The sequence below is a fragment of the Dermacentor andersoni genome, chromosome 8 (genome assembly GCF_023375885.2).
Source record: "Dermacentor andersoni chromosome 8, qqDerAnde1_hic_scaffold, whole genome shotgun sequence".
Taxonomy (NCBI): domain Eukaryota; kingdom Metazoa; phylum Arthropoda; class Arachnida; order Ixodida; family Ixodidae; genus Dermacentor; species Dermacentor andersoni.
Window position 1 is genome coordinate 147,338,595 of NC_092821.1, and position 25,704 is coordinate 147,364,298.

The 25,704-nt window shown below is 41.3% G+C and overlaps 2 long non-coding RNA genes across 13 annotated transcripts in view; one reads left to right on the forward strand and one right to left on the reverse strand.

Moving 5' to 3' along the window:
* The window catches only part of LOC126526474 (uncharacterized), a 57,216-nt gene that overhangs the window by 27,455 nt on the left and 4,057 nt on the right, over positions 1 to 25,704 (reverse strand). For 4 of the 11 annotated variants that reach the window (XR_008611185.2, XR_011896173.1, XR_008611183.2 and 1 more), the window contains exons 1-3: positions 14,289 to 15,186; positions 13,283 to 13,407; positions 8,614 to 8,680 (exon numbers count right to left, since the gene is read on the reverse strand). This is a non-coding gene — a long non-coding RNA (uncharacterized lncRNA). The other 7 variants (XR_011896172.1, XR_011896169.1, XR_008611184.2 and 4 more) reach the window with 7 other exon arrangements.
* On the forward strand, positions 9 to 22,215 carry LOC140219900 (uncharacterized). 2 transcript variants are annotated; one of them, XR_011896175.1, is made up of 3 exons: positions 9 to 1,936; positions 4,618 to 5,040; positions 20,600 to 22,215. It is a non-coding gene; the product is annotated as an uncharacterized lncRNA (long non-coding RNA). The 2 variants fall into 2 exon arrangements; XR_011896174.1 differs by lacking the exon at positions 4,618 to 5,040.

Below are 25,704 nucleotides of genomic sequence, written 5' to 3' on the forward strand. Positions count from 1 at the left end.
CTGCGAAAGGTGCAGGGTGCGGTGTGTGCCGAGAGATTTGCGAGCGCTGCTTCGATCTCGTGGTAGTGACAGGCAGAACAAAGGTAAAGCCACTCACTGCTCCATGCTCTATCTATATTGTATGCACTTTTCACTTTGTTGGGTACTTGAAGGCTGTTCACCTCCGCCGTGGGTCGGCCCAGTATTGCACTATCTCTGGGATCGGCCCACATTTTTATCTTGCGTGATGGACATTTGGTAAGCATAGAAATGCTTACACATTTAAGAAAATTTTAACACCCAGAACCAGCCAATTATTACCATGCCAGTATGTTGCAAGTACTTTCATTTGAGTAGGTAGAAAGCCTTTGTAAATAAATAAAAATTTTGTGGGCTAATGAAACAGTTCAACAGTTCCAAACGAATGCGAATGAGTTTGGCGAACTGATTTGTTTGTAAATGTCCTTACGTTTTACCGTGTGACACCAAAGAAATGGCATTATCAGCGAATGTCATTCGTTGTAAATGACATTAGATTTGCCGTGTGACAGGGGTATTAGACATGAACTCGTAAAACAGCTTCAAGTGTCCAGTCAGTACTCTACTTGACTGAAATAATACCTTTAACTCAAAAACCCACATGACTGCATAGCCTTCAAAGCATACGTTCACAGGTGTGTCTGCTCTGTAAATATGGATGAATGACTGATAAATCAACCATTAAAAATAATTGCTGAAAGCTTTAATTGACAATTTTTATATTGACATTAATCAAATTATGTGCATCAATTCAGTCAGTAACAGTGATGTTTAAGTTAATCTGGAAATGCTGCACATGTTTTCGATTGCAGACTGTTTTGCCCTTCTATGGTGGCATGCCACTATGGAAGTGGCAATAACTTATGCTATGGAATGTAATTGGAAAATTAAGTTCTAACTGTAGGATAGAAATTGATAACAATGGCAATATTTAGTAAAGGAACTAAAGTGGAAGACATTTTTGCCCTGGGTAGGATCTGAACCACAATCTGCACATGTCCAGTCCAGTGCAATGCTTTTACAATGGTTCAGTAATGTCTTTTGTGCGAACAAGGTTACCAACAGTGAACGATGAAATTGGCAGCCTAGCTGTAAACTTGGTACACACAATAAATTTCTTCACTTACGTACCTGATAACACTGGTGCAGATAATCCCTATGACGGTTTATCAATGACACCAAACATTTAAACACTTTAATATGTAATCTTGCCTCTTCAAATGTAATGTAATCGTGTAGTATAATTCAGAAATGTAATCTTGCCTCTTCAGCAGCTGAAGGCTGCATAACACCTAACCTAACCTAACCTAAAAAGAACAAAAATTGCGACAGCTTGAACTATTTAACACACACCATTGCAAAAGGTTTTTGTAAGTTAATGTAACTCATTATTCAATTAAAGGAATTCTAAATAATGATATTAAAAATGTTCATCAGTGCCCATTTCACTTCCTTGCGTGCTCGGTAATTTTTACTTATGCTTCAACTAATATACACTCTTTCTCTACTCTCTCAAGACAAGCTGCGAGAAGGCGTGTCCATGGATGCAGTGCAGTACTGGATAATGTGCGGTCCAACGTGGATGAGACATTCCACCGCATTAACCTGTTAAGCAAGCAGGATCTCCGCAAAATAATGAGGGATGCCAGAGTCTCGAAGACCGAGCGGCTGCACGATAATGACTATGTGAGCGTGCAACTCTGGGTTGAGAGGATGCATAGTGAAAAGGAAAACCCATTGCTCTTCTTTGAACACCAAGGACAACCTGACAAAAAGTGACATTTTTTTAGAGAAAAAAATGAGGACCTTTTGGATGACAGAGATTTTATGCTAGTCATCATGACCACACCACAACAGGAGCTTTTCAAGAGGCTTGGAACTGATCGTATATGTGTCGATGGAACACATGGAACAGCAGGTGAGCAGTACTATATAAATGCCTTAATAATAAAAGCAAGAAAGAGGGAATGCTGTCCAAGAATAATTGCAATAGATATGATGAGTAGTATTCCTTCACACATGATATTTCTCTTAATTTTTCATTTGATAGAGTTCTCAATTATCAGTAACGGAGCAAGAATGAATTCAGCGCTCTGTACACTGGTGATATCATTCCATTGCTACTGTCCTCATCGCTATATGCCCTGCATATCCTGTCTGTATTGTCACCACGGAGTTATAATAGGTCACATAATACAGCTCTTATCACATTTGTCTTGTGGGGATGCGCGACTGTCACACGTCCCCTGATATGTTGTTTTTCCCGCATAGCTTCCGTCTCCTGCATTGCGGCTTCGCCGCGGGCCCCAGGCCACGCGAGAGATGGCGCGAGTGTTGCGCTGCTAACGCCGCCTCATGGCAGGGTTACTTGGGGGCGCAAGGGAGAACATGTTTCCTCTTTGGTTCGGGATGGCAAGCAGCACGGACGTGCCGCCCGTGCGCCGATCCATGCTTCTGCGAGATCGTCTCGTGAGGCCTTGTGCGAAAGAGCCACCGTTCGCGTGACCGTACGTGTGAACGACCAGGCATTGGGATCCAGCAAGGGGCGAACATATTCGCTCGCTATCCGGTCGCGGTGAGTCGGACTTCCGCGATTTGTCGCACGCCCATCGGCATGTTTTGTGGATAGCAACTCGGCTAGCAGGCATTGATCTATGAAAGGTGCAATAAATGCCCTTGTGATTGTCGTTCCTTTGACCCAAGGTACGGGATGAGAATCCCCACAGTCTAGAGTGCAGAAACAGTGCATTGCACTGTGTATTAGTGCCTTCTGTCAGAGGTACAGCTGTCTCGAGGCTGTTTGGCATCCTGAACTGTTTGCCAATTAGGCGAATCACTGATTACTGCTACAGTCAAAAGTGCTTTTTCTTGGTGGCGGTGGGTGGTTCCCTGAGGACTGCAAGAACAAAACATTTAGAAAATCAGGCAGTCCAAAAAAAAAATTAATGCATGCCTTTTACTGCCATTTAAAGGGAGGTGCTAGTTTAAAACATAACAAGAACCTAGAACTATGAAACCCCAGCTGTTTACATACTCTTATGGTAATTTCAAATACTATATAAATCAGTTTTATAGCAAGTTGCATAGGTTGTGTTCTGTACAATGACAATGTGTAAAACGTAGGCATTATTGCCCCCATTTTTTTATCTCTAAACTTCCATAATTGCAGACCAGTGATGGCGTATAATCCTCCAAATCAACTGTAGAATACTGAAATATGTTACCGAAATCGTTATTCACTGTTGTTTTAAAAAGTGCATATAAGTGTTAAATTAGAACCTGTGAAACCATTTAAAAATGTTTAGACAACCAGTAAGTGTTACTCAAGATTTTATCTTAAGTATATAAGTGATGTTCAAGATCAACCCCTCAGTGGTGGTCAAGACAGTTTAGGGTTTCAAGCACAAAGTTGACATTCTGGAGCAGTTTAGGAGCAGAAATTTTTTTTCTACTTCATGTTCCAAAAGTCTTCTTGGAACACTTGGAGTAGTACAGAAGTAATCTAGCCATTTGGTGGAGCTTATTATTACTGTGCAGTCAGTAAGCGCTGCTCAAGAGTGAAGCAAGACACAAAGCCAACAGCAACCAATTAAGCTTGCCTTCCCAAGGACGGTATACCACGCACATCATGTTGCAAACATTTTTGTTTGGGTAGGCAAGGAACTTAATTTGTACCCGCCCTAGTTGCTTAGTGGCTGTGGTGTTGGGCTGCTAAGCACGAGGTCGCAGGATCGAATCTCGGCCAGAGCTGCCGCATTTCAATGGGGGCAAAAGGCGAAAACACCTGTGCACTTAAATTTACTGTAGGTGCACGTTAAAAAACCCCAGTTGGTAGAAATTTCCGGAGTCCCACACTACGGCATGCCTCATAATCAGAAAGTGGTTTTGGCACGTAAGACCCCATAATTTAATTTTTCTTAATTTTGTAGACCAACCACAACACTTATCAGGCTTCTTGGCGCTTGTGCTGTAACAGAAGAGAGTATGTATGTGTGTAAATAAAAAAATGTAAATCATGCCATCTTACAATGGCCCCTTTTCACTGCTGGTATGCTCCACCACGATACATTGCATAAGCCTCTTCCCGTAGCAAGCTATATTGCAGCAAAGTTGACGCTTGAAAACCGGCATTATACAACACTTTCTACAATGGTTGTGCCTTCCGCACTTTGAAGGCAAAGCATTTCAGCATCCGAAATTTCAGCTGTGCTTATAATTAATTGCCTCTGTGAGGTACGTGGCAGTGTTGCAAGGATACCCGAATTCTCATGCATGTCCGAAAAATAGTTTGTTGGGTGTATTTCTGCTTGGTAATGAAGACGGCTACGACAGTGCACATTAGTGACACAACAGTGGCCAAATGCTCAGATTCCTTTTAAGTTGAGTGCTGTGTGCTTTTATGACTTCGGTGAAGTTAGCATCTGAATTTGCCATACACACACCTGCAATTATCTATTTATTAAACTCACGCACACATAATATAACTATAATGAGAAATGCATAGTGTTTTAGCTGTTCCCTGCAGAATGTTTTCTGACAACTGCTTTGATGATGGATGGATGAATAAATTTCTTGACGTCCGTCGGTACGTGCGATTAGCGCGCAGTGGGCCACTCCCACGTCGAGACAGAGAGGCCATGCCCCTCCACCGCGTCGCGGGCCCGATGGACAGCCCAGAGCTGTGCTTCAAGGTCCGAGCTGTGTGGAGCTCGGTCCCACTCTTCCTTGGTGGTCCTGGCACCAGGGGGCAAGCCCAGAGCATGTGATCAAGGCTAGCTATATCCTTACAGTAGTGACACGCATTGTGAGGGTGCACGTCCGGAAAGATTTTGTGCAGGAAGGCCGGGCATGCGTAGGTGCCTGTCTGAAGCCACCTGTACGTGACTTCTTGTGCTTTATTGGGTGCTTTGTGCGGTAGCAGCATGGTTCTCTTGACTAACTTGTAATGCTGGGTGAGATCGTTGTGACGAGGAGATCGCACTCGCTTGCCCATCCTGCCGAGAGGGAGTCCGGGCTCACACGGTGAGTTAGATCTTGTGCAGTCTCGTGTGCTGTCTCGTTGAGGTCACTTTTTAAGAACAATATTTGATCACGAATATACTCTTAATGCTTCACACACAAAACAATTTGTTACCTTGTTGTGTCCATGAAAGGGTTGTATTAAGAATAATTTTTTGGCAGCCTTGTTGACAGTTTGACAGCATCAATCAGTGAATCCTTAACAGGCACTCTGCAACACTTTTTCAAGAAGGAAAGCCAACCTACTGAGTCTCCAACACATGCGATTTTACATTTTGTCACAACCTTAATGTAGCTGGCACATCTGGGTTCAAGCTTATATAGTGCTAACTTAGGCAAGTTGGCACATGTTGCAGCACTTCATTTGTCTCCTATGTGTTGTAATGCTATGTTATTTATTCAAGCTCATACTTCTGAGCAGCAAGCAAAATGCAGTTGACTTCATTCCGTTAATTAGACTCTGACGGGACTGACGAAACAGATTGAATTATCTGGTGGGTCAAATTTAAGAAGATGCAGAAGAAATGCCAACACACATGACTGATTTATTTGCCATGGTTTACGTACAGATTCTAACATGCCCCAGAGTGAAACACACGCCCGCTGTCTCTGTGTCCGAAGTGTAAACTAGCATAGAAAGGACAAAAGCCCCTAAAATGAAAGAGAAATCAAATGCGCACACAATTTTTATTAAAAAAAGAAATGGACAGGGGTCCAATGTGTTGCACATTGCAACCAATTTTCAAAAGTGAGCTTCGCCGCAATACCCATCGGTTATGCGGTAAAGCATAAAAAAAATCGCCAAGGAAGTTTTGTTAAGATGGCACATTAGAAATGGGTGAATACCACAATCAGACGTTTTGATCTGTGATTATTGCTTGGAGCTCCTCCTGGGCAGGCAGAAAATAGGCATTTCCTGCAGGAGATAAAGTCTGTTTCACACATCTACTGTCCTCTAAGGTATGTCACCAAAGGGGTCGCTTATTGGGTTCACTGTAGGGGTCAGCATGCATGCTGACTGCTCAAGTTGGAATTGTTGGGTGAAGGCCTATTTTAGTATCAAAATAACCGAAGTTTGGACCTATAGAAATGCACGTGTGTCGGCTGGGACTTTCAGACGGGATCAAATTTATAGGAGTCTACTGTTCTGCAGCCACTGAGCACTGCAGCATGCCAATATACTGCTATGTGTAGTAGGAGATACATTCTTGCTGCAAACTCCACTGCCATATGGTACAGTCGACTTCTGTTAATTCGACTCCGAGTAATTCAATCCTGGCCAAAGGTCTTGGCCGGCAGTCATACATTTCTACGGTCCCGAATCTCTTATTTTGATTGTAAAATTGGCCTTCACAGGATAACTTGAACTTGGAACAGTGACTCGCTGTTGACCCCTATAGTGAACACAATAGCGACTCCTTTAGTGGCAGCACGTCTAGCTCGACGATGCTTAGGAAACAATGTATGCATTCAACACGTGTGATCGCGTGTCGACAACTCCCATTTATGCTTGCCATAGGAAACTTTTGAAGCAAGAACCATATATCACAAAGTTTAATTACGGTATTTACCCAATTCTGATGTGTGCCTCATAAGTTAGCAATAGTTGTACACTTTTCTTTTCAGTGACTATGGTGTTGGGCTGATGAGCACGAGGATGGGGATCGAATCCCGGCCACGGCGGCCGCATTTCGATGGGGGCGAAATGCGAAAACACCCGTGTACTTAGATTTAGGTGCACGTTAAAGAACCCTAGGTGGTCGAAATTTCCAGAGTCCTCCACTACGGCGTGCCTCATAATCAGAAAGTGGTTTTGGCAAGTAAAACCCCATAATTTAATTTTTTTCTTTCAATGACAGTGGTAAGCTCCCAGCCATGATTTGGTAATGCCTGACATATGCATTCCACCCCATTTTTATTCTTAGGTAAATTGCCTTTTCATGATCAGGGTCCCTTACGAGCAACTGACTTACTCCTGTACAGACTCTAGAGGCTGACTGGCGATGTGAATTCTTCAACATTGTCTTCTGCATATTAATCTTCAAACCCACTCTAACACTTTTTTGGTTAAGGTCCTCAATCACTAGTAATTTGTCCCCACTGTTGCCGAGATATTCACCATTGATCCGCACTCCGAATGTGCTGCAACTGCAGATTTGATATGGCATTAATCAAAGCCAACACCGCCGTGTTATCTCACCACCTTGAACTGACACTCACACGCAGATCCACTGGCCACTGTAATCACCATGGCGGGAACGCTAGGCCTAGGTATGCTATTACGGTTCTTGACATTCGGTGCTGTCTTTTTCATTGAAAGAATTCACCGCTGTCAGCAAAGGTACCCACTCTGCCTCTGCAATCCTCGTAAAGCACGGGGCGCGTTGCATATTGCTAGTCCTCGAAAGGCAGCTTTGCCTCAGCACAGTGATGCTACGCGGTGAAGTGTATGGGACGCAGCACATATATTGTTAGACTCACGTGCACTTGCCGTCTCCTGTCAGACTGCAAGCACCTATATGCCTAATAAGTGTACTGGCAGACCTTCAGAGCTTTTACGGACGTGCCTGTAGCGATTTGGGCCCTTAAGGGCAGTAAAAGACATGCATTCATTTTTTTTTTTTCGGACATTGTAGCGGCCCTTAGGGAGTCTGAAAAATCGGACTGTACAACTGACCAAAAGGATGCTTCATCCATGGGGCGAACACGCAGCGTAACAAGGACAAGAATAGGAAGGACCATTGCATCGAGGAATGATCTGGAAAGGAACTGTGCCGCCGCCTCTTTGAAGGAGCTTGCGCTCAAAAAGCAAAGTGTTGGCTGACGCTAAGATGCAGGTTACCCACATCCAAAGCAAAATAAATCTCTTAAAGCAATGAAATGCAACACTGAGGCATTATGGGCAGGCTGAGAGTGTCAAGACAGTTGAGGTTGACTTTCCAGTTGCTTGGAGAATCTCATATGTGACAAAGTTCGGGCATGATACCAATGAGCTTGCTATCAGTTGATACAAATAGCTATTTGCTTTTGTATGCATCTCTCTTTATTCGCATTTTAAAATGTTTGACTCTATTTGCCGTGAGCTAGACCACTTTTTTTACAGTGAAGCTGTCTATGGTGAGGATCTGGCAGATCGCATTTGCGCATAGACCAACAATTTTTCATACGGTGGGCCGATCCCGAAGAAAGTGCAATACCAGGCCAACCCGAGGCAGAAGTGAAGCAAGCATTAAGCACTCCCCATATGTGGGCTGATCCCGAAGGTCGTGAAATGCCAGTCAAACCTGCGGCGGAGATGAAGCAGGCTTTAAGCACTCCCCCACACATGGGCCAATCCCATAGGTAGTGCAATACCAGGCCGACCCGCGGTAGAGGTGCAGTTCACCATTAAGGGGCCCACGTACGCAGCTTTGCTGGTCATCCTTCACAGAGTAAAAGGGCACCGAGTTTCTTTCGAAGATATTTTAGTAGCTGTGCATTTTACAAACCCCTCTTTTCAGTTTTCTATCTTGAATAAAATAAACACTACTCCTTACTGTTCAAACTGGATTGTTTTTATTTTTTTAACATGCTTACCAGAGAGTGACAGCATCAGGTGACATGGTGTCAGCCCATCTTGACATAAAACAAAGTTCTGTGAAACCTGAAAAAATCAGGGAATTTGAAAATGTCAACTTGGTAGACACGTTGTTCTTCTAAGCATGCAGTATGGCACATAAGCCTGGAGGTTAACGAAGAATCTCGAGAACATGTTCAGGGCCGTACAAAGAGCAATGCAATGATAAATGACAATGAGACAGGAAGAGAGCAGTGTGGATAGTCGATATTCTAGTAGACATTAAGAGGAAAAAATGAAGCTGGGCAGGCCATGTAATGCATAGGGTAGATAACCAGTGGACCATTAGAGTTGCAGAATGGGTGCCAAGGGAAGGGAAGTTCTGTCAAGGATGACAGAAAACTAGGTGAGATGAAATTTGAAAGCACAAGTTCGCATCAGCTAGTGCAAGACAATGATAATTGGAGATTGCAGGGAGGCACCTTCATTCTGCATTGAACTTTAAAATAGGATGATGATGAATGCGTGCAACTCTTTAAAAAGAAATTTGGGCCGGAAATAGCTTGCACAGTTCACCAAGACACTAAACCAAATTCGTATGCTTTGCCACTAACACAGATGTATTCCAGCGAAGCTAACTTATGAAAAGCGGCCACCATTGTGCAATCATCTATTTCGTTGTTGGAACAGCTTGCGAAACATAGCATGATATGTTGGAAGGAGCTCTGTAACTTTTTTTCTTTATAGCCGGCTATAATATGCACATGCTGAATTTTTTATAATTAATGCTATGTGATGTGCAAATTAAGCAGTAATTTTATGCAGTATTAAAACGTACCTTAGTGTAATAGTACAATGAGAGACGTAATCAAGAATTTGTATGTATGCACATCTGAGTTCGCATGCAATGCGTGCTGTCATCCTTGAGTGCGCACAGACGTGAAACTGGTGCACTGGTCTTAGTGCAGCTTGGTAGCTCATAGTTTGTGAGGGGATTCGTAATGGCAGTGCTCCACCACGCCACAATGCAGCAGTCAACGCTGAAGAGAGGAAATGCTAATCTTACCAACGCTACACATGCTCAACAGGCCAATGAGAGTGCTGACAGGTGAGCTTGAAGCTCGCCAGATCCATCTCACAATTTGTGTGTCGTACATGACAGCATAATCAACATTTAATCATCGATTTATTTCAACTACCATGTACGTCGACCTTGCTTCTTTAGTGTTGATACTTCGTTGGCCCCACTCCCCTTTTCTCTTCAAGGATACTTCTGACAGTGAAAAATAACACTGAATGTCCACATGAACAGGAACTGGCATAAGATGCAACCATTTGTGACCTTTTTAACAGAAGCTTGTATTGCCTCACTGGTGTCGGTGTTACCACGCGAAAAAACCCAAGCTGCGCAAAAATAGAAATGGCTTATCAGGCTGCGGATTCGAACCACCGACCTCTGGGTTGCGAGATCACCATGCTAACCGATTCAGCCACTGTCAGTTCATCAAACGCTGCCTTTAAGGTGGGTAAGTAGAAGCAGCGCAAGGCATGAGCCAATCACGGGCGTCCCCTTCCTCCAGAGGAGGGAAAGGGTGTGTTCGCTCGCCTGACACCCGCAGTTTCCCACACCAGTTCAGGCCCAGCAGTCAGATGGGGAGGCTGCGTTTGGTCTGTTCTGCTGAAGAGCAGGCTGTGTTGAAGGAATGGCAGTGGGAGCAGGCCACGTGTTGTGCCTTTGGCCAAAGAACAGGCAGTGTTTGATTGATGCCACCGGGAACTTGAGAAAGGGGTCGACGTTGACGTGCCGCCCTCGCCGTGAGGCGTTACAAAGAGCCGCAGATCCCAAGTTTCGCTTGCACCCCACTTCGCAGCAGTGGAAGGGCAGTAACTTTTTGGCCTCCATCCTTGTGTCATAGTCCAAGCATGCTCTTGCTAAATAGAATCATTCTTGGCAACTAAAGCTTAGTGTTTAGGTGCAATTAAAGCTCGTCATTGGAACCGTCTCCAGTACTTCAGGATTTCACAATAAGTAGAATACCATTTTGTTGGCAAGTACCACGGCAGAGATAGTGACCTATAGGTAGATACTGAAAGAGCCAGTAAAGTAAGAATTTCATTTAAAGTTGGAGGAATGGTACAACTCTTGGCATTCTGGGGAGTTAAAAAGAGTGGAATTAAGAGATCTCAACTTTGTCAAGCAGGAATGAAATGGAGGGCCTGCCCCATTCTGCAACTTTACTGTGGACCAGTGTATGCCAACATGGCAAGTAAGAAAAAAAATTGGGTATTTCACGGTGCGTGTAGATCCATAGACTTTTGTTCCCAGTGGTATCTTTTGATGACATGCCCAGGCTTTTTTTTTTCTCGTCACTTGTTACACTTTAATGCAATAAAATCTACTTAAACCTCTTGTGGTTGCAAGATCCGCAGGCGAGCTCGTTCCCTCAATCGGCTGCCATCACCCAGTCTCTACTCGTCACATAACCATATCTTGTGAACATTATATACATTTTTTTTTTGCCTCTTAGAATTTCGGGTGATATCCTGAGTGATGAAAACAAGCACTACATAAAATCAGCAACATCTATCACTACGACAGATTCATAACAATAGTGCAGCCACTACATTGTTTTAGCTTTCCATACTAAATAAACTCACTGTGTCTGCGTTCAGTGTGGGCAGAGGTAAGCTTGCACACGTAAGTTTTTGGTAACATTCATAACAAAGCAAACAAGCTTTCAGGACTATAAACCTTTGAGTCACATCAGCTATGTGGGAGAAAAATATACATTCAAAAAACAGGAAAAAAAAGGCACACTGTTATGTGCCACTAATCCTTTCTTAAAAGAAAGCTGCAAGAATTTTAGGCGGTTTTGATAGAATTATAGCATGGCACAAAACTGATGGTGCTGTGCATTTGGTCACCGCAAGCAGCTGTACATTGTTAACCTCTCTGGTCAATCATGTCTGCTGCAGAAGCATACCTAGGATGTCTCCAAATTTCAAGATACTTGATTTAGTGCAGTATCACTCTTTGTTGGCCTTTTTATCAGACTGACGCAGAAGTGGGAGCACTGTACACTGTTCACATTTTCTTTGTGCGCAAAAGATAAATATGCGTTGCATTCACCACTAAGAGAATGTATTTAATGCTGTTCTTAAGTTTACAGCCTTACAGCACATGACACAGATATTCATGACAAATCTGTGCATGTCATACAGACAGCTGAAATGTCAAATGAAACGCCACTTTCCTCCCTCTCAAGAAAGTGCCACACCCAGCCAGAGTCAAGGCAACACAAACAAACACTGCGACGCAAAACACATTATCAGACTGAAGCAGAAGTGGGAGCACTGTACACTGTTCACATTTTCTTTGTGCGCAAAAGATAAATATGCGTTGCATTCACCACTAAGAGAATGTATTTAATGCTGTTCTTAAGTTTACAGCCTTACAGCACATGACACAGATATTCATGACAAATCTGTGCATGTCATACAGACAGCTGAAATGTCAAATGAAACGCCACTTTCCTCCCTCTCGAGAAAGCGCCACACCCAGCCAGAGTCAAGGCAACACAAACAAACACTGCGACGCAAAACACAGTCGTGTCGCTCGCCATGACGCATTACTTCGGTAAATCGCCCAATTCAGAATGCACAATGCCACTGTGGAAAATGTGCCACGCAACAAAAATGGATAAGAAAAAAAAAAAAAGCGGGTGGTGCTAGTCACGTGAACCCGATGTGGTTCTTCGGCTCAAGTATGTGACAAGGCGAGGAAGGAATGTCGCTTGCAGATGCTACTCAAGGCAGAGGGAGAGTGTGTCTCTGTTGGCAGTCACGCTCACCTCATGGTGGTGTGGTAAGAGGGCATTCAATTTCTTCTGTCTCCTCTAATAATAAACCAGTTTAAAAGATTATTTCGGTAAAGCAATGCCAGAAGTCTGAAGTCATTACTCCAAACATTCATCATGGATATGAAGTCCAATGCATGTGGAACTGTCGAAAGTGGTTCACTCATATTCTTCTCATCTACTTTCAAGAAATTTCACACTAAATTGATCTAGACCTCTGCATTGTCACAAACAGCAGGAAGCAACCTTGAAGCCTGTTTTGAATTCCTCATTAATGCATGAAAATCCAGGATGCAGCAGCCAAGTAACAGTCTACTACACATAACTCCATCTTCACCTCTGTGTTCAGGCAATGAAATACAGTTTTTACCATAGCGAACATGAGATGTTCACTTGTTGGAGATGCAGCTCTTAGCCTGTCTACGTATGACTGTGACATTTAAAGAAGATGCCAGTTATTTAAAACTATGTTATTAAAAAAACGTCTTTCATGTTCGTAACATGCCTGGAGGCAATAATAACCAGCTTGAAAAGTAATTATGTCCCATGGCTGTATTCGGGTCTCAAGAAGCTTTAAATTGCAGTGTAAACTAAAACTTGCTAGGGGGCCTGATGTAAGGCCCTCAAAAAACAGGCCAAACGGGGCTAAATGTTTCTTCAATAGGATAGAAAGTGCGTTGGAAAGTTAACGCCAAATATAAATGAAAATATATTAATTCAGATTCATTTATTTATCATTTATTCATTTATATTAATATATTAATATAAATGAAAATATATTAATATATATTAATATATTTTCATAAATGAAAATATATTAATTCAGACTTACCACCAGACTTTCACAATTCGAGTCTTGTTCTCCAAGGTGCATTGCCATTCCGACTTGTCCAGCTAGTGAGAAATGCAGTTCGTATTGCCTCCGCCAATGTGTTGCACATGCACAAGTGATGAACTCTACAAAATGAGAGCAGCATTGAAGATAAACTGAGCAGCTGAAAGTGCACGCACTGTTGCTTCTACGCACAATATGGAAACTAAACAGCAGAGGTAAATTTCGTTAATAGAATTGCGTAATACTTCATTCCCGTTCATATTGAAACATAAGTCGACTCTGAATATAAGACAACCCCCTACTTAAAGACATCACATTACAGTCCCCTTTATAATTGAAAACTACATGTTCTATAAAAAAATTGGGCACTGAAAGCACCATGCCCCGCTTTGCTTCAGTTGTTTCGCTTAAATCTTTTGTGTACCCAGTAGAAGTTCTAGATTCTAAGCTTTTGTTTTAAATGTAACAAACCTCGTCAAATTTGGTGCAGTGGTTGCCGAGAAAAACGAATACTGCGTTTACATGTATTTAGATTGGAACACCCGAGCTAAAGCTTTCTCTTAAACGCGCCCGCCACGCGGAGGCTGGAGGCACCGCCAAATTATACTAAACAAAGAAACGTTGCGTACACTTAGTACACGTACAAATTTCCTCTTTATAGCGACAATGTAGGGGACTGCGGCTTGCACTAGCAGCCGGCTTTACCTATGCGCCGCCAGTCTGGTTCCTCAGACGTGTAACGATTGCGACAGTGTACGCGGCGGAAAAAGCACCTGGGACTCCTGCAAGACCAGACAAAACCTTGCCTCTGTGCATTATCTAACTCCTTCTCATTACCGTTAAACAAAACTCGAGAACGCAGTCAAGAATTTCGTATTGAGCTGAGAGTACGCTGCACAAGGTCTACTGAAAGACGGAACTTTTAACGACAGCTTGTAGGCTAACTTCAAGATGTATCGATAAGTAACTGTTCAATAACTGTAGAATAAATACGTCCACTTGCCTGTCTGTTCACGCCAATACCGCAAGCTCTTTTCAGAAGCACGAGACGGCCGCTGAAAAGCGTCGAGACATTTCATTCGGCGAAATTAACCGCTTGCATTTCCAATGCAACGAAAAATCAAGTGAACGATTAGAGTGTATTAACGATTTCGACGATGCAGTCGGCCATTTTGGGAAGCTTTAGGCATGGATCGGCTTGGCTATAGATGCGCACAATCTTTGGAAGCGACTTTTTTTTTTGTCGCCAGACGAAAATCACTGTGTTAAACTTTTTTTTTTACAGAGAAGATATGTTTATACCAAGGGTATGGTGGCTAGCATACACTCTTAAGCATAATTACACCCTTTTGCCACACAACGATAATCGTCATCTGCTTGTCCGCATTTCCTTTCTTTAACGCGGCGAGCCCGGTACTTTCCAGTAACGAACGGCATGCGCGTTATCATTCCCGACAGGAAAGTAACAGGCAATGCTATCATGCTGATAACGCGTGTGCCGTTCGTTACTGTAAACGCCGCCAGAAGTGGGGAGCAATTCCGTGTGTCTTGAATGACGCTTGTACAGTTATCAGTCAAACCGCCTAATGTTGCCACTTCTCTGTTGTGCTTATGTGGGCTTTTTTCTAACCTTCACGGTGGGTGCAGCATGTCTAGAGCCGCAGCGTCCTGCGCTCTATGCGGTTGCACGGGACTGGCGGCCACGCATCGTTACACAACCTCCCAAATAACAATAAGAGTCAGTTTTGGCACTTGGTAGAGCAGTAAACGAGGGATCCAAAAGAAATGTGGTTGTTCCGCAAATATATATTTCTCTATAATTCTTCTAGAGGTAATTCAAAAAACGAAACTATAGTCGGATGCAACTTAAGTATGCAGCGAAGACCCGCCCACGGCCTTATAACCGCCAGCCACTGTTCCTCTGCGAGGCTGCAAATAATTCATACTTCAAACTTTTCCTGTTAGGCAAATAAGGCGGTAATCACAAAAATTATATTATTAGCGCATAATTTTATACATTTTCCCTCGCCTATTAAAGTATAATAGGCGAGTATAAGTACAAATCTATCGTCCTCTACTGCGTCACAAACTACGTGCCCACTAAAACCAAGCGGCCGCCAAAAAATAATCCCTGGATAACCCAAGAAGTAATTCAGGCAAAGCGCCGTCTGAAAAGACTGCGTAGAACAATAAAAATTAAAGGAGGAGACGAATCCAGGGTGACGAAACTTCCTAATGCCATCGCGGAATTCAAGCTTGCAGCCAAATGAGCAAAAAAATATTATTTTAATGTAAAGTTACCGAGCTTTCTTACTAATAATCCCGGAAGGTTCTGGAGGCACTTTCGCACCAATGATGGAGAAGCGTCCCACTTAAGCCCAGAGGAAGAAACTGCGAAAGCCAACGCATATAACATTTTTTTTCAATCAGTATTTACTACAGACAATAACATTATTCCCCCCATTCTAACGAGACAGGGCGTAAGCATTGGCGAATTACACATTACGGACGCTGGCATACTTAATCTTCTGCTTAATCTTGACCCTAAAAAAGGCAGCGGTCCTGACAACATACCTAACGACTTTCTGAAAAGGTATGCGGAATGGTGCAGTAGATACCTCGGCATAATTTTTCGTAAATCACTCACGACTTCACAGCTACCGAACGACTGGAAAATTGCAAAGATAATACCTATCCATAAATCAGGCGACACAACAGAAATTTCAAATTTTAGACCCATTTCATGAACTAGTGCATCCTGTAAGCTTCTAGAGCACATAATCTTAAAGCACATAACGTTTTTTCTAGAGAGCATTGGCTTCTTGTCTCCCTACCAACATGGTTTTCGCAGTGGTTTATCAACAATAACCCAACTAACAGAACGAATCCACGATCTTGCATATACTATCAATCTCCGCGGCCAGACTGACATGATTTTACTTGATCCATCTAAGGCATTTGATTGTGTATGCCATAACAAATTAATCGCTAAAGTTGAAAGTGTTGTTGGGAAAGGGCTCCTTTCAGCCTGGATAAGAATTTCTAGCCAATCGTTCACAATTTGTAACCTACGAAAAAATGCCACCTAACACTGTCACCGTTACTTCCAAAGTTCCCCAAGGCTCAGTTCTTGGGCCTTACTCTTCTTAATAATCTATATTAATGACATCACAGCTAACATTGGTTGTAATATAAAACTGTTCGCTGACGACTGCGTTATCTATAGTGAAATCACTAATTATAACGATAACATCGCACTTAATACATCCCTCAACACTCTAGCTATTTGGTGCTCTAATTGGCAGATGTCAATTAACGTAAAAAAGTCTGTGGTCATGACCGTAACAAGGAAAACAAGACCATCTAACTTTACATGTGAGATTAGCGGCATACCACTGACTAAAGTTGAACAACATAAATACCTGCGAGTTACATTAACCTCAGACCTCAGGTGGGATAAACACATTTCGAATATCACGGCAGGAGCATTACGCAAACTATTCTTCCTCAAAAGAAGCCTTGAGCTCTCTACAACATCAACGAAGCTACTGGCCGGTTCGTTAGGCCGGTTCTCGAATATGCAAATACAGTCTGGTTTCCTCATACAACAACTAACATAACAAAATTAGAGGCAGTACAAAGAAAGGCTATAAGGTTCATTCACAACAAATATATACGCACTGACTCACCGACTAATCTTCTAACGCAGTCTGGATTGCAAATGCTATCTACCAGGGCAAAACACGCTCGCCTGAAGTTCTTGTTTCAGCTTCTAAAAAATAACTATAAGATAGATGTGTCCAGGTACATTTCATTTTCTGAGGCTCGAAAAACACGTAACAAACATGCGCACACTTTAACAGAATACACATGCAACAATGACACGTTTAAGTATTCATTCTTCCCCCTTACAATTGCTGAATGGAACTGACTTGATCCTGCTATAACCGCCATCGAATCGTTGTCCGAATTTACTTCACAAGTGGAAGCTGCAGTGCGTAAATTAAACAATTTATCATCGCACGTGTCATCGTCAGAAATTTCGCATTGTGTTGCTTTCGACTTCCCACTTTTCTTTTTCCATTTTTGTTTGATTGTCGTTATGTGGACATATGGTACACTGTGTTCCCAAAATAAATTTTCATTACTGTACTACTGCTAAGATAATTGTTATAACTGCCATTTGCTGCTGATTGCTTGCCTAGATTGTTCTTTCTTTTTCCATTCGTGTCTTCTCGCTCTCAAAGTGTATGCTTTAAAGCGTATCCCTTCACACAACTTTAAAATTTCTTCACGCGTTAAGTGTTATCTTTCAGTTCGCTCCTATTTTATGTATAAGCTAGTTAATTAAGTGTTCTTAACTGCCAGAATCATGTTAACTGTCATGTGAAAACTTGCATTTTTGTTTCTAAACTCAGCTTCTTTCTTATATTACCATCCTCGGGCAATTGTTTTCTTTTTTCTTCCTTTTTTCAATTAACTGTTCTGCCTAAATGCATATTCATATACATGTCTACTGTATCGCCCAACTGCCACGCTCTCAAATGAGAGTAGCAGTATTGTAAATAAAATAAATAAATAAAATAATGGCGAAAGTCGAATTCTTTATTCAACTGAAAATTATAAAATGCTTGCTTTGCTGCAACTATTTGTTTTCAAGTTTCAGTGCAGTTGGCAGTGAAGTTTCATGAGTAAAACTGGTTCAGCAGTGAAATGAACTGTACCGCAGACTTTTGAAGAGTGAAATGCTCAGACTCCATACACTTTGTCCATGTCTGTTGCACACCTCATTGCTTCTGCCGATAAACGGCTCTTCAAGAACAGCAGACTCTCCGGATCTATCAAGTACGACGCATTGTTGAAAAGGCCACATGACGATGATTTTGTTTGCTTTTGTGATTGGCTGGCTAAGTAACACAACCCCGCGCGGTTCATGTGCCATGGTTGCTATGTATTCTACTATAGAAATCTTTAATTTACATTTTCACTTGTTTACTTGTTCTTGGCAGTGTTCTTCCTGCGGTTCTTTCCAGTGTGAGTCCATTTGATGGGGTTCCTTGTTTGCCATGTAAAGGAGAGGTGCATCTCACAGGCCTACCTGTGAGATGCACCTTATTTCATTTCTCTTTTCGGGTTTATGTGTCTTTATGGTGAATGGTCGGCATTATTCATATTTGTATAATAAAGGTACCCTTCCCCTAATTTGCATAGGAAGGAGACCTATGGTTGCCCCCCCCCCCCCCCAGAAAGTTACTGCATACGCGCCTGCTCTGTTGCCATTGATGAAATGACACAGAGGAATGCATAGAGCAAACTTTAGAGTCTGAAGGCTCGCATCGATGTCACTGGTTGTCCTTTCCCATTATGCACCATTAAAAGCACTCATTGGGGTTAAAACAATGTTTGACTAGTTGCTAACATATTTCATAGTTTCCTTCCAGTGCAGACCCTCACTCCAGGATGCTGCAGGTCACACTGAACATTAATTTCGAAGTTTCAGTGCACTTCCTGAACCGCTCCCACTGCCAGATCCATCCACAGTAATTTTGGGTAGTTATTCCCGTAAAATTTCCGGGTTCCTTGCCTGGGCACTCAACCTCAGTACACTGTAGCTACTAGTATAGGTGAGAAAATTATGCTGTATAAACAGAATGAAAGGCAATTTCCTAAACATGCAAAAGCATGCAAGTTCCTTTAACGCGCAAAGAGCATGGATAGCAGGCATATTTCTAATTTAGTGTGTTCACTGGGTGAAAGCTTACATTTACATATATGGAAGCATAGAACAAATGTTTCAAAGCATTAATTACATCCTTGAGCTTAATAATTAACATTAAAAAATTCTGTATAATTTGGGCAATTTAATCTTACACATAAAACCAATTCATTCAGTTTTGCAGACACTAAGTGGGCTCACAAGTTTTACTGTGCCTTTTGGAAGGATGACACAGGAACAATTTCTGCTGCAACATGTTTTCCAGTAAAACATCCAATTGGGAAGAAAAGCATTCTAAAAACAATACAGGGTTTTCAACTTACTTATCCCAAATGAATTATGCAGTAATTTTTTACCAGTGTCTTTTATAGTTCTTTCAACAAAGAAATTATTGCCATGTGATGCTTTGTGCACTACACACAAAATTCAGTGAATGACAATGTCATTCATGCTTAAAATAAAGAAACACTGCTTCCCAAGTGTTGCTAGCGGCTACTTCCTAATATAGGTTATAGGCACTCAAAGTTCAAAATTCTCAAGTGGAAATGAGAGTGAAGAAAGGCAAATAAGGAGGTTAAAGTGAAAACACTGTATTAGGCACACCTGCAACTAATAGAGAAGAAAACTCAACTAACAACTCCATGGAGGTAATAGCAGAAGTGACAAAGTATGGAAAAAAATAAACGAAGCACTAAATCGTTCAGTCGATACACAAACAGATACGTTGAACATTGATTGCACTTTTGTAGGTGGTACAGAACTTGCAGACCGTTTTAACAATTTTTTTGTTAAAGTAGGATGCATAGATCACGACATTCAAGATACAATGCATGCCGCTTCATTAAGAGAATCTTTATTCCTAAAGATTACTAGCATCCCTGAGGTGATTACAACATTTTCATCCTTGAAAAATAGCCATAGTCGAGACGTAGATGATTTAGAAATTAGGCCAATTAAGTACGTCATAGACTTACTTGCACCTGCAGTAATGCACATTTTTTATATTTTCTTGTCAACCGGAGTTTTCCCGCGTAATATGCAGGTAGCGAGAGTAATAGTTCACAAAGGAGGTGACAAAAATAATATGGGCAATTATTGGCCAGTATCTATACTTCCTGTGCTATCAAAGGGACTCAAAAAAATTGTTAACTTTTGTATTAATAAATTTTCGCAAAAACATAGCCTGCTAACCGACTGTCAACACGGGTTTAAGAAAAAGCGGTCTATGGAAACTGCTTTAAGTATACACAAGGAGCTTATTCTAGAGAACACTGACAAAAAATTTCTGACTTTAGGGTTATACTTAGACTTCAGCAAAGCCTTTGATAGGGTCAACCAGAAATTGCTGCTGATAAAGCTGGAAAAATATGGCTTCCGAGGAATAACACTTGAACTTATCTGATCTTATTTAGAAAGCCGACATCAGTTTGCTGAAATTAATGAGAACAGATCGCAGATAAAATCTTTGACAGCGAGTGTGCCCCAAGGTAGCATTCTTGGCCCGATACTTTTCCTGTATTACATTAATGATATTGTACAAGTGAGCGATATGTGTAAATTTGTCACGTATGCAGATGATTGCTCTGTTTTCTTTACAGGTAAAGATTTAAAAGAAATAACGCCTATAGCAAGCTCCGTTTGTTATGGACTTCGAGCATGGTCTAAGGCAAACGGCCTCATCCTCAATGAAACCAAAACAAAGTGCGTTATTTTTCATGCTCTGGGAAGTTCTACTACATTGCCAGATAATATTGTGTGGGGTCTGTATAAAATTAACCTTACGTCATCCATAAAAACCCTAGGCATAATACTCGCTAAGCATATGTCCTGGAATGAACACGTTAGTCATGTTTGCTCAAAGGTACGAAAAGTTGTTGGTGTGTTAAATTGCAATTGAAGTGCATTACATTTTCAAGTTAAGTGTCTCATTTATCATGCTCTTCTCCATTCACACCTCAGTTACTGTTCACTTATATGGGGTAACACTACAGCGCAAAATATTCAAATGCTGGAAATACTTCAAAAGAAAGCAATTCGGGCGATAGCGAACGTTTCTTTTTTCGAGCATACGCAAGAGCTTTTCCAACAAAACAGAACAATCAGAGCCCGTGACATATATAAATTCAAAACATTACTAAGCTATAGAAATGCTATGCTGGGAAAACTCGATTCATTCCTAGCCCCGGCAACTCTACAACAAAATAGAAGTGCATATTCATATCGTCACCAGGCACCATGGCAGATCCCTTTCTCACATACTAATTATGGCTGCCAATGCCTTAAACATACACTACCGTCCCTACTTAACTATTTTAACCAACAACATGTTGATGTGTTATCTCTAAACAAAACTAAAATATTGGATTTGTTCTTATAGATGTGTATTGTTAACTGCTCCAACAGTTCCGCAGAACTTATCATATATTCTCATTTTGTTTATACATTCACACTTGTAACTACTATTCCTAGAATCCGGGTTTCCGCTGCAGTGATTGTGCCCGAACCACGTGGCAGGGTTTCGTGTTGTAAACTGGATGCTGCAAAGGGCGTCTTCGCGTTTGTTAAAATTCAAGGATGTGATGACGCCCTGGGCTACGTTGCCGTGATGTCTGTCGCGAAAGCAGCAGCCTATATGCAGATTTTCTTTTTTTATGTTTTTTAACATAGATGCACATATATATTTGCAAGTATGTAAAATAATTTCTGAAAAAAAGAATGTTGCCTGATGGTAACTTAACTTGTGTTTATTGTAAACTTCTGTGAAATTTGTTATATTTATATATGTATGTGTGTATATGTATATATATGTATACATATATTGCTTTTGCATTCTTATTTATTTATTTATTTTACAATACTGCAGGCCATCGTCGGGCCCATGCAGAGTGGTTACAACATGGAATACAGTACAAAAAAAGAATAAAGTGAAACTAGTGTATCCAAAACAAAGAGCATTAGCACACACAAAAAAGAACACACTCAATAAATATATACACTGTTTAAATGAGCCGTCCGGGAAGCAGGAGAAACAGCGTTTACCATAAGAATGCATCTACAGAGGCTGCATATGAAATACAGGTAATATCACCATTCGAATTCCAGATTCTCAATACTGTCAATAATTGCGTTGGCAGATGGGCAATTTACGGCTCTAGAGGGTAGTGTGTTCCAATGGGAAATGGCGTGTGGGAATAAAGAGTACTTGTGAGTGTTATTATGGCTGGGATGGTGTCGTATTGATTTATTATGGTTGGTTCGGGCAGAAAGTCTGAATGGCGCTTGAATGTATGTTGCTTGTGGTATTCGATAGGAGCCGTGATAAAGTAAGTATAGAAATTTTAATCTGGAAATCATTCTATGTTGAGCCAGTGATTTAATGTTAGCCTTGACGCGCAGGTTCGTAATGCTCGTTTGACGTGAATATTGTGAATATATAAATCTCAATGCTAAGTTCTGTATGCGTTCTAGTTTCTCGGTTAAATACTTTTGGTGCGGGGCCCAAATAATGTCAGCATACTCTAAAGAGGGTCTAATGAGGGTTTTGTATGCATTTAATTTAACACTAGGAGGTGTGTTTCCAAGTTTTCTTCTCAATAAATGTAGTTTACCTAGGGCCTTGTCATATATGTTATTTATATGAGTTTCCCAATTTAATTTCGTTGTAAGAGTGACCTCGAGATATGTGACCTCCTCGTATTTTCTTAGTGATTTATTGTGTATGTAAACTGAAGCACATTTTTCTTGTGAGTGAAGGAGATACTGGTAGTTTTTGATGCATTCAGTTTCATCCCCCAAATGTTGCACCAATTTTGTACAGCAGCTAACGAATCATCTAGTTTTACCTGATCCTCTCTGGTATTCACTGTTGCGTACACTACGCAATCATCGACGAATAGGCGGCTGAACGCATGAACGAATATCATTGATGTAGATCAGAAATAGGAGGGGCGCAAGAACCGAGCCTTGTGGAACACCAGAAAAAACGTTGACGTAATCAGACGTAATATCATTCACAGCTACGCATTGCTTTCTGTTTTCGAGATAGTTCTTGATCCATGATACTGTTTTCTCGTGTACACCAATGGCAATTAGTTTAGTAATAAGATCTGGATGAGGAACAACATCAAAGGCCTTTGAAAAATCTAAGAAAATGGCATCTATTTGGCTTCTGTTATTTATTGTGGTAGCTACATCATGGGTTAACTCAGCTAACTGAGTAATAGTACTTAGACCTGAACGGAATCCATGTTGCCGGCTGTATAGTAGGTTATTATTCTCTAAGTGCAATATTATGGCCTTATAAATAATATGTTCGAACAAAAAAAAAAAAAACTGGACGCACATGTTACTGGATGCACATGTTACTGGATGCACATGTTTACTGGATGCACATGTTAATGAAACAGATCTATAGTTACTTACGTCGAGTTTAGAGCCAGATTTGTGCACAGGTATTACTTTGGCCCTTCGCCAGTCGTCAGGTATCACTGAAGTTTCCAAAGATCGCCTGTAAATTACGTATAAGTATTTTGACGTCCAAACTGCATGTTTTTGCAAAAATGCATCTGATATAAGATCAAGGCCACAGGGTTTCTTTACATCCAGTTTTTGTAAGAGTCAAAGAATTCCTTGTTGGTCGATATCTATTTCAGGCATTGGATTCTTGAAATGATAATGTAGTTCTGTTAAATACAGATAGAAAAAATTCATTAAATTTGCTTGCTATGACGTCAGGCTGAACAAACGTCTCGTTTGAAGCAGTAATCTGCGATACGGTGTGCCACTCCCTCGATAGGTAGCACCAGGATTTTTGTGGTTTATTCGTCATGTAAGAAGGCAGAGTAACAGTGAAAAAACGCTCCTTGGCCATATGTTTATCTTATATTGTAATAAGCGTACAAGATCTTGAAGGTCACGTGTGGTTTTCTTTCTGCGCTTCCTTTTAATTTTTCGTTTTAAATGTATTATTTCGCGCGATACCCAAGGATGTTCTCTGTTCACTCTTTTCTTTCTGGGGGGAATGTAGTTTTCTTCACAAAAGTGTACAATATGCTTCAAATGTAACCATAATTCATTTACGTCATGAAGTAATGAAACCTGCAGAAAGCAGGCGTTTAAATATTCTGAGATAGCATTGTCATCCGCTCTTGAGTAATCCCTGATAACAGCAATCGATGGCTTAACGCGTTCACAGTTTCCTAAAATCGGACAGGAGAATACAATAGTTTTATGGTCCGAAATGCTATTTTCAACATTTAATGTGTTATTTTGAAATAGACTGCTTACGAACATCAGATCAAGCACAGAACATGACGGACCAGCTATTCTAGTCGGTTCGGAAACTAGCTGGTCTAGAGAGAAGGTAAATGACATGAACAATAGTGATTCAGCACTTTTTGCGTCGGAGCTGTTGTGCGAAAGATTAGACCAATTGATTCCTGGTAAATTGAAATCACCCGTGATAATAATATTGAAACGTGAGTAAGTGTGTTGTGCAATGTAATCATGCATAACGTCTAGGTATTCAGGGGGCGCATTCGGAGGTCGGTATACGCCACCCAGAAATATGCTTTTTCCATTAAATGTAAGGTTACACCATACGCTTTCATGGTCAGGTATGCTGTTTAAAACTGTGAATTTTATGTTAGATTTAATTGCGACAGCTACACCTCCCCCCCCGCGATTCTCTGTCTTTCCGTATGAGCCGATAAGAAGGTGGAAACACTTCGGAATCCTGGACGCTTTCCTGAAGCCAGGTTTCCATGATGACTATAACGTGCGGTTGATGGGCTGCAACTATGCTTTCAAGTAGGCTTGACTTATTGACTACGCTGCGCGCATTCAGTGATAACACTCTGATAGATTTCGTACGTTGTTGTCACGTGCCATCGCAAGCTGCTGGGCCAGCGTGTGCAGAAGTTTTCGGTTTAGATAGTTCAATTCTTCTGACCTCACACTCATTCCATATAAAGGTGTTGCCATTTATTTTTAGTTTATCAAATGACAGAGATACCTTTGCCCCTTTCGCCTTGTCACTTACTGCAGAACACCATAATTTAGCACGTGTGTCGCATACTTTCTTTGAGAAATCCTCGGATATTGAAATCCGGGTGTTTTTCACCTTGAAGCAGCTTGATAATATTTTGTTTTTCTCAGCGAAGTTGAATAGCCTGATAATAACGGGGCGTGTCCTTTGGCTTTGCTTTGTACCAATTCTGTGAACTCGTTCTATTGAGTTAATTTCTATTCCTAGGGTCTTCTTAAGTATACCGTGCACTTCTTCTTCAAGTGTTTTAACATCTTCATCAGAGCTCTCTCTTAATCCATAAATTACTAGGTTATTCCGCCTACATCTATTTTCTAAATCATCGACCTTCGATGCCAGAAATTCTACTTGCATCATGGTAGATTTACAAGATTCCTCGCAGTGTACTATCCTGTCTTCGCATTCTTTCCATAATCCCCTTTCATTCTCAATAACTGTCATTATTCCTTGCAAATCTGCAACTATTGTCTCCACATGCTTGACATTTGAAGACAGTTGTTTCAGTGCTTTGTTCGTTTCCTTTTGTTCTCTTAGAATGTGTTTCATTAGTTCCCGCTGCGAACATTTATCTGAATCAGAGTAAGGGCCTGGATTTTGTTCGTCTCCGGATGTTAGTAACATTAAGCGGACAACATTAAAACAACCCCGCAAAATAGC